Source organism: Mirounga angustirostris, unplaced genomic scaffold (assembly GCF_029215605.1).
Source record: "Mirounga angustirostris isolate CCGP_5_RB_7025 unplaced genomic scaffold, mMirAng1.0.hap1 SCAF_405, whole genome shotgun sequence".
Lineage (NCBI taxonomy): Eukaryota > Metazoa > Chordata > Mammalia > Carnivora > Phocidae > Mirounga > Mirounga angustirostris.
In genome coordinates, this window is record NW_026992113.1 from 7,686 (window position 1) to 15,000 (window position 7,315).

Here is a 7,315-nt window from a genome sequence, read left to right on the forward strand (position 1 = left end):
TCTCTCTCTCTCTCTCTCTCTCTCGTCTGTGTTTCCTCGTGTACTTTCCTGATGCTCAGGATTTATGGTTTAGAGAGAACAGTTTTCAGCCTGGTGTGTGTGTGTGGGGGGGGGGATGTTGTGAAGTGGGATCAGGGATTCACGCGGGTAAGGAGGAGGCAAGGAGAAAGGCTTGGTTGGGAAGGAAACCATTAAAGGTCCATGTTGAAATGGTGAAGTTTATTTTATTTATTTATTTATTTATTTATTTATTTATTTATTTATTTATTTATTTATTTATTTACTTTTTAAAGATTTTATTTATTTATTTGACAGAGAGAGACAGCGAGAGAGAGAACACAGGCAGGGGGAGTGGGAGAGGGAGAAGCAGGCCTCCCGCGGAGCAGGGAGCCCGATGTGGGGCTCGATCCCAGGGCCCTGGGCTCGTCACCTGAGCCGAAGGCGGACGCTTAACGACTGAGCCACCCCCCAGGTGCCCCGAAATGGTGAAGTTCAATGTAGTAAGAGTTACCTTTAATCAAAGGAATTCTTTTTTTTTTCTTTTATTTTATTCTTATGTTAATCCCCATACATTACATCATTAGTTTTAGATGAAGTGTTCCATGATTCATTGTTTGTGCACAACACCCACTGCTCCATGCAGAATGGGCCCTCCTCAATACCCACCACCAGGCTAACCCATCCTCCCACCCCCCTCCCCTCTAGAACCCTCAGTTTGTTGTTCAGAGTCCATCGTCTCTCATGGTTCGTCTACCCCTCTGATTTCCCCCCGCTTCATTCTTCCCCTCCTGCTACCTCCTCCTCCTCCTCCTCCTCCTCCTCCTCCTCCTTCTTCTTCTTCTTCTTTTTTTTTTCTTAACATAGATTGCATTATTATTTGTTTCAGAGGTACAGATCTGAGATTCAACAGTCTTGCACAATTCACAGCGCTTACCAGAGCACACACCCTCCAGTGTCCATCACCCAGTCACCCCATCCCTCCCACCCCACCCCCCACTCCAACAACACTCAGTTTGTTTCCTGCGATTAAGATAATCAAAGGAATTCTTGCTGGAGGTTGCTTCTCCCCTCTCCTCCCTGGATAGGGGAGTGAAGTTTTTTCGAGGTCCCTAGTGGACACAGAAAGCGTTCAAGTGCCCCTAGCACCTATGGATGGGGCTCTGTTGCCCTCTAGTGTCCTATCCTCTGCTACTGCTGCTCGTGGTTTCCTCTGACGTCGTATTCGTCACAGGTGTGTATCTTTGATGGTTAATGCTGCTCGGTGTCGGTTGTTTGCGTGTTTGTTTTTGAAAGCTTTTTGAGTGATCATCCAGCATGGTGCTGGAACTCACGACCCCTGCAGATCAAGAGTCGCAGTCGCGTGGGCCTCCTCCGACCGGAGCCAGTCAGGTGCCCTGAAATGCGCTTAGTTGAAACAGGAAGAAAGAAAAAACAAAAAACAAAACCCAAACCATTTTTTTTTTCCCCCTTTACGAGCCAGAGGAAGTTCTACGCCTTGTTTTTGTTTTACCCTTAATAGCATGGAACAGTTCTCCTCCTCCTCCTCCTCCTCCTCCTCCTCCTCCTTCTTCTTCTTCTCCATCATCATCATCATCATCATCAATATTTAACTCTTCTAGAGCACCTCCCCCGCCCACCCCGTACTAGTGTTGGACGGCACGGATGTCCCGGAACTGGATTTCTTTAAAGATATATATTTTTACGATTTTATTGATTTATTTGACAGAGGGAGACACAGCGAGAGAGGGAACACAAGCAGGGGGAGTGGGAGAGGGAGAAGCAGGCTTCCTGCCGAGCAGGGAGCCCGATGCGGGACTCGATCCCGGGACTCCGGGATCATGACCTGAGCCGAAGGCAGTCGCTTAACCAACTGAGCCACCCAGGCGCCCTCTTTTTTTTTTTTTCTTAACATAGATTGCATTATTTGTTTCAGAGGTACAGATCTGAGATTCAACAGTCTTGCACAATTCACAGCGCTTGCCAGAGCACCTACCCTCCCCAGTGTCTATCACCCAGTCACCCCATCCCTCCCACCCCACCCCCCACTCCAGCAACCCTCAGCTTGTTTCCTGCGATTAAGAATTCCTCCTATCCGTGAGATCATAGGATACATGTCTTTCTCTGTTTGACTTATTTCACTCAACATAATACCCTCCAGTTCCATCCACGTCGTTGCCAATGGCAAGATCTCATTCCTTTTGATGGTTGCATGATATTCCATTGTATGTATATATATACCACATCTTCTTTATCCATTCATCTGTCGATGGACATCTTGGCTCTTTCCACAGTTTGGCTATCGTGGATATTGCTGCTATAAACATCGGGGTGCACGTACCCCTTCGGATCCCTATTTTTGTATCTTTGGGGTAAATACCCAGTAGTGCAATTGCTGGATCATACGGCAGCTCTAGTTTCAACTTTTTGAGGAATCTCCATACAGTTTTCCAGAGTGGCTGCACCAGCTTGCATTCCCACCAACAGTGTAGGAGGGTTCCCCTTTCTCCGCATCCCCGCCAACATCTGTCATTTCCTGACTTGTTACTTTTAGCCATTCTGACTGGTGTGAGGTGGTATCTCATTGAGGTTTTTTTTTTTTTTTTTAAGATTTTATTTATTTATTTGAGAGAGAGAGAGAGACAGAAAGAGAGCATGAGAGGGGGGAGGGTCAGGAGGATCAGAGGGAGAAGCAGACTCCCCGCTGAGCAGGGAGCCCGATGCGGGACTCGATCCTGGGACTCCAGGATCATGACCCGAGCCGAAGGCGGTCGCTTAACCAACTGAGCCACCCAGGCGCCCTCATTGAGGTTTTGATTTGGATTTCCCTGATGCTGAGCGATATTGAGCACTTTTTCATGTGTCTGTTGGCCATTTGGATGTCTTCTTTGGAAAAATGTCTGTTCATGTCTTCTGCCCATTTCTTGATTGGATTCTTTGTTCTTTGGGTGTTGAGTTGGATGAGTTCTTTATAGATTTTGGATACGAGCCCTTTATCTGATATGTCATTTGCAAATATCTTCTCCCATTCTGTCGGTTGTCTTTTGGTTTTGTGGACTGTTTCCTTTGCTTTGCAAAAGCTTTTTATCTTGATGAAGTCCCAATAGTTCATTTTTGCCTTTGCTTCCCTTGCCTTTGGCGATGTTTCTAGGAAGAAGTTGCTTTGGCTGAGGTCAAAGAGGTTGCTGCCTGTGTTCTCCTTTAGGATTTGGATGGACTCCTGTCTCACATTGAGGTCTTTCAACCATTTGGAGTCTATTTTTGTGTGTGGTGTAAGGAAATGGTCCAGTTTCATTCTTCTGCATGTGGCTATCCAATTTTCCCAACACCATTTGTTGAAGAGACTGTCTTTGTTCCATTGGACATTCTTTCCTGCTTTGTCAAAGATGAGTTGACCATAGAGTTGAGGGTCCATTTCTGGGCTCTCTATTCTGCGGAACTGGATTTCTTGAGTGAAGGACTATTTTAACTCCCTTCCTCCCCATTCCGCGCCTGCCCCCGCCCCGCCCCCCGCCCCCGCACGCACCGCCCCGCCCCGCCCCCCGCCCCCGCACGCACCGCCCCGCCCCGCCCCCGCCCCCGCACGCACCGCGCGCCCCGCCCCCCGCCCCCGCACGCCCCGCCCCGCTTGTTGGCCTTGGACGTTATCGCGTACGTGCAGAGACGGATTTGATGTGCACCTTTCTGGGGGTGTGTGTCAATCCCCCCCCCCCCTTCCTGTCCTGAGCTTTCTTCGTATGCTTCAGAGAGACCTCCTCCTCCCCTTAAAATGATAGAAGAGAGAAGGTTCATCCGTGGTGGTTGTCGGAGTACTCGCTTGGTCTCGGTTTTACGGTCCTTGCCCGCCGAAATGTGTCTTAAGTCCTCCCGGAAGCCCGGGCGCCGCAGGTGTGCCGCTGTGGGAGGCCCGTGCCCCACGAGATCGGGCGGCCGGGCGGCCGGGCTGTGCGCCTTCGCGGGCCCGCGATCCGGATCTGCCTCGTTGTTGTTCGCGCCGGTTGTCGGGTGCCACCTGGCGGCCGCTTTTAGATAGCGTGTCCCCGCCGGAGTGTCAGCGATGTCGGCAAGGGATTGTATTTGGCCGCGGTTCCCGAGGCGGAGTACCGGGAGGCCGGCGACGCTAGCGAGATCGGCCCGCTGTCTCCGGGCCACCGGCGCGACCTCCGCTCGCGGGAGATTGAGCCTCCAGGTTTGTGGGCTGGTGGTGGCGCCGCCGCCTCGCTCCCGGAGAGCCACGCTAGGGTGGCCGCCTGGACGGGTCGACCAGCACCCGCCGGTGCCCCCTCCTCCGCCCGCGGGAATGGGAGAGGCTGCGTCGGGCGCCCGGACGCCATCCGGCCCGTGGCTCCGGTCGGCCGTTGGGCCTTCCGTGTCACGCTCGGGCGGTTGGGGACCGGCCTGAGCCTTGCGGGGAAGCCCATGGATGGCGCGACGGGCCCCGCCGCGGGCACGCGTGGGGTCCCGGTCATCGGACCCGATATTTTTTTTTTTTTTTAAGGTTTTTATTTATTTATTTATTTATTTGAGAGAGAGAGAATGAGAGACAGAGAGCATGAGAGGGAGGAGGGTCAGAGGGAGAAGCAGACTCCCCGCCGAGCAGGGAGCCCGATGCGGGACTCGATCCCGGGACTCCAGGATCATGACCCGAGCCGAAGGCAGTCGCTTAACCAACTGAGCCACCCAGGCGCCCCGGACCCGATATTCTTAACAAGTTTTCCGAGGCCCGCTGCGGAGGTGGGGACCCGACCGGGTCGGGCCGGGCCGGGCCGGGCCGCGAGGGCCCCAGGGGCCCGGCTGCGGTTCCCGTTGAGGTCCGGCCTTCGGGGGGACGCCTCCGCGGCATCGCCCCCTTTCCTCAGTCCCGGCCGGGAGTCGGGGACCGGCATGGGGCGGTCCTGAGGCCCGGGGAGGAGGGCGTCCGCAGGGGCCTCCACAGAACTTGGTGAGAATTTCTAAAGTCCCGATTTGGGGACGAAAGGCGGACCCGGGGGCGGGCCTATCCGGGCCGCTCCACCTCCCGCCAAGTCCCTACTCGCTGCCGGCTGCCACCACGTTCCGGGGGTCGACCAGATGGCCCGGGGGGGGGGGGGGGGCGCGGGGGGGGCTCCGGGGGGAGACGGGGGCGATGGATTAGTGCTTGGGGCCCGTGGCCGGGACACGGTCCCAGGAGATCCCGGTGACCTGTGGCTAGGCCACGCCAGGCGGCGCGGCTATTTTCTCGCCCGAAATGAGCCCTTTTTGCCGCCAGGTAGGTGCTGGCACGTTATGTTTGGGCGATCCTCTCCTTAAGGGAGGTGGGCTTCTGGGCGTGTGGCGGGGCTCCGGGCTTGACAGGGATGCCAAGCCCGGCTCTGCCGTCGCTGGCCTGAGCCGTCCGCGTGGGCCTGTGCGCCGGCTCCTGTGCCTCCAGGTGGCCCAGGCCGTTGGTGCCGCCTCCGGTCTCCAGCACCCGAGGGCGGTTGTGGGCAGGTGGCGCGTGGGTCCTTTACCCTGTGTCCTCCACTCTGTGGGCACCCGGCTGTGGTCGTGACAACCTCCCGTCCCGCAAGGCTCCGTGCCGCGTGTCAGGCGTTCCTCTCTCTCGGGTTGTCCGGCTGTTCCTGCCCTGGGGTTTTCGAGGGGGTGCCGGTGAGGCCGAAAAAAAACAAAACAAAACAGGCTCCCCCTCGGGTTGCTGTCCTCACCGGCTTCTCCCCTCCTCGGGCTCCTCTCGGCGCTTGTGTTTTGCCAGATCGATGTGGTGCTCTCGCGCTCTCCCGGGCCGGGCCTAAGCCGCGCCAGACGAGGGACGGACGTTCATGGCGAATGGGACCGCTCTTCTCGTTCTGCCCGCGGGCCCCTCGCTCCTTCGCCTCTGCCCGCCGTGGCGGTGAGGTGGGGGGTGCGGGGGGGGTGTGTGCAGGCTCCGGCCCGACCCCGCCTTCCCGTGTTCTGCCTGACGGCGCTCGCGGGCCCGGGGTCCCCCGACGCAGCGGACACTCTCGCTTGCCTTCCCTGGCTTCGTGTGGTGCGCGGTCCTCCCCGCCACGGGGAGGGCCGTCCCGGCGCCGCGCTGCTCACGCGCTTGGGCGTGCTGAGCGCGTTGTGCGCGTGGCCCTCCGTGGTGCCCCTGGAGCGCTCCAGGTCGTCTCAGGTGCCTGAGGCCGAGTCGGTAGCGTCGTTTCCCGTTCCCAGCGAGCCCCCTCCGTCGGGCCACCGCTGTCGGTGGCGTGTCCGAGGAGCGGGTGGTGGAGTCGGTAAGGGAGGCCCACCCCGCCCCCCCCGTGGGACGCGGGTGCCTCGTCATCCCCCGCCGCAAGCTGTGCTGGTGGTGTTGTGGGGACTGGACTTGGTGGGGCGTGTGTGAGCCGGTTGCGGCGGGCCGAGCCCGCGCTCTGGCGCTTGGCCAGCCGAGGGGCTGCCGCCTTTTTTGCCTGGCATGCCGTGCTTTGTCTCTGCTCGTCGTTGCCTCGCCGGAGGCGCAAAACTCCCGGTTGGTCGGGGACGCGAGCATGGCGTGCGTGGCGTGGCGAAGGGCGGTCTCCTCCCGGGGTCCCGGCCGCGAGCGCTCAGGATTGCCTTGTGGTGCCTGTTCCTTACCGCGCGAATCCACCGCCCGCCCCCCGGAGCCCTTGGCTGTCAGGCCTTCGGAACGCCGTTCCGCGGGGCCCGGACGGGCGGGGGGGCACGATTTGGGTGGGGGCGATGCGCCCTCGGTGAGAAAGCCTTCTCTAGCGATCCGAGAGGGTGCCTTGGGGTACCGGAACCCCCCAGCCGCCGCCCCTCCTCTGCGCGTAGTGGCCACCGGTGCGGGGTGACTACCGTTGCGTGTTGGGCAGAACTTCCTCTCTGCGAGGGGTCTGACTCTGCCGGCCCCGCGGTGGGGGCCGAGCGCCGCTCTTTGCCTACCGCGGCCTGCGCCTCCCCCCTCCGAGTCGGGGGAGGGTCCCGCCGGGCCTGGCCGGCGTCCGGCGCGTGGGGGCTCCCGCGTGCGTGCGAGCGCGCGGGCGGCCGCCCTTCCTCGTGGCGTTGTCTCTCGAGGGGCTCGGGGGGCGCCCCCGCGCGTCCCGCTTCCCCGTGCCGCGCGAGCGGCTGTCTGCCCGCCCGCTCCCGTCCCGAGTCGCCGCTGGCGGTGGCGTGCCGGGCACGGGTCGGGCCGCTCTCGCCTGGGGGCGCTTCCCCCCAGGGTCGTGACTTCCGGGACGGACCGGACAGACGGAGGTTCAAGACGGGACCCCGCGGCGGGGGGGGTTCACGTGGGGTTGGGCCCCAGCAGTGTGGGGCTCGGTTCGTGGTGAGGTGCGCCAAGGGTGCTGAGGCCGGCTGGCGTCCTGGGCGT